The sequence below is a fragment of the Mustela erminea genome, chromosome 12 (assembly GCF_009829155.1).
Source record: "Mustela erminea isolate mMusErm1 chromosome 12, mMusErm1.Pri, whole genome shotgun sequence".
NCBI classification, from domain to species: Eukaryota; Metazoa; Chordata; class Mammalia; order Carnivora; family Mustelidae; genus Mustela; species Mustela erminea.
The window spans coordinates 48,808,053-48,810,334 of NC_045625.1; the positions used below are offsets into that span (position 1 = coordinate 48,808,053).

The 2,282-nt window shown below is 34.6% G+C and overlaps 1 non-coding gene across 1 annotated transcript; it reads left to right on the forward strand.

The window, feature by feature from the left end:
- The first annotated feature begins 1,252 nt into the window (after positions 1-1,252).
- Positions 1,253-1,396, forward strand: LOC116571288. The gene has a single exon (XR_004277834.1). It is a non-coding gene; the product is annotated as a U4 spliceosomal RNA (small nuclear RNA).
- The last annotated feature ends 886 nt before the right edge of the window (positions 1,397-2,282 follow it).

Consider the following 2,282-nt stretch of genomic DNA (forward strand, 5'->3'; position numbering starts at 1 on the left):
TTCCATTTACTAAGCATTTTTAACTTTGTTCCTTTATATCTATTCTCTTTGATCCTCAAAACAATACTCTAAGTGAAATATTGCAATTTATTTCCATTTTATAGATGAGAAGATCTCAGGCTCACAAAACTTAAGTGACCAACACAAGAACACACAGTTGGGAGTCAATGCCAGTGTTTAAAACTCCAAAGCACATACTATTTTCTTGACACAGCATAAGATACATCCTACCTCCAGATTATAAGCTTCAGGATTCAAGGGCATAGTAGCCTAATGTCATGTGATGTAGGAGCAGAGAGTCCCCTAGAATTCAATGACACCCAAAGCCATGAATTTTAGAATAGAATAATATGTAATGTTTGTGATGATTACCCTAAGTCATTAAGTAAATATTAAATTAATATGCTCTATAAATAAGAAAGGTAAGTAAATGTAGATAGTTTTTTTAATTTAAATGCCTTAAAATGAATTTCTTACGTATATAATATTATATTACACTGTACATGGTATATCATATAGTCCATTATTAAGCCAAATAAATTGGGTAACTATGTTTATGTGTGTATAAGCACATGGCTATGATATGACAGAATGTATGTCCAAATTTCCCAAGAGAAGCTATTGAAATGCTAGTTACCAGCTGACTCTATGGCCCATCCCCAACTTTCAAGTCATTTTCAAATGATAAAAAAAATCTTAAAATTTTCAAGGTGTTTTTGGTTGTTTGTTTTGTTTTATTTTAGAAACAGAGAATTAGATCCTGGAATTCCTGATAACTTTGACTGTTCATGTTTTTTCCATCTCTACTCCCATTTTTAGTGCCTAGTTGAACCACTGGCACTTGATTTCATAGACTCACATTCTACAATGTAAAATTATCTTCCTCAACTCCTAGCCCAAAGAACTTTTTTCAGGGAGAATCCTCTTTCGATATACCACCCCCCCAAGTCTTCCCTTCCCACTCCTTTAGGACATTTCCCTTTGGTAAGGCAACATACTGGACTAGTCACTAAAAGAGGTTTTAGAATCCCAGTGACCTGAGTTCAAGTCTTTGCTCAACAACTTAGTCAACTTAGTAACTCTGTTACTTACCTTGCTGCTTATCTTTTTCATCTATAAAATGGATACAACATCAGCATCTACACCCTGGGCTACTATGAAGATTTAATTAGCTAATATATGCAAAACCTTTAACATAGTACCAAGCATAGAGCAAGCTGTCAACAGATGCTTCTTTTAATATTATTTCCTAAGCTTTGTACAGTGGCAGTATCGTAGCCAATGAGGTTTATCTAAGGCGTGATTATTGCTAATTAATATTATTTCCTAAAGTCTTCTACTTTGAGGATTGCTGGGTGATTGAACATCTTTCTCCCAGTTCTCACGAAGGAATAATCTGGTAGACCCAAAAATTTGTGCAAAAGAGAAGAGGGCCTTATGATTTGCTTAGCTTTTTGATCAATTGTGGATGAAGGGAATGGTAATCATTTATGTTTGAGGTATTATCAGATGCATTCAGATTAAAATTAAAGAGACTTCTCCAGGCACTCTCCTCTCTATGAATTTCATTGTGATATTTTAATGCTCAACTGTGGATATAGCACAACTATTTCCATGACAACCAGTAACAAGAGGTATAGTTTGGGAAATTATTTCGTTATGATAACTAAGAGACAGGAGCACTAGAGAGAAAATCTCTTATTTAATATCAGATCCTTCCAGAAAAGAAAAAAAAATGTGTTTTTCTTTTAAATGAGATTGTTTTCAAGTCTGTCTCATTCAGAAATCTTCTCTTTATATCAACTTATGTTCAATTATGTAATCCCAAAGGAAGAAAAGAAAACTCATCGTCTTTACTGCACATTGTTTAGCCTGCTTAATAAAGGCAGTGCCTGCTTTGTTTTGTTGTAATCCCTCATTCTTTGGGATTTAATGAGACAAGATACTGTATTTTGAAATGAATACATACACAAAGGCGAGTCGATTTCCTTTGGGGATAAATCTCTTATAAAACTCCAGCTCAACAAATTTAAATATAATAATGGCTTTGACTAAATCTGTATACGGTGAAATCCACTAATGGAGACCACCCCATAGTTCAATAAAGCAAAACAAAACAAGAGAGTCTTTTAGGCAGGTGGTCTCCCAACGCAAATTCACAATCGCTTATGTTCAGTTATTAACTGGAAGAATCCACGGGTAAGATAGAGTTAGCATGGTTTTCAAAGAATGTCACTTCTCTTTCCTCTCTCTCCCCCCACCGCAGATTGTGGAATGCTCAG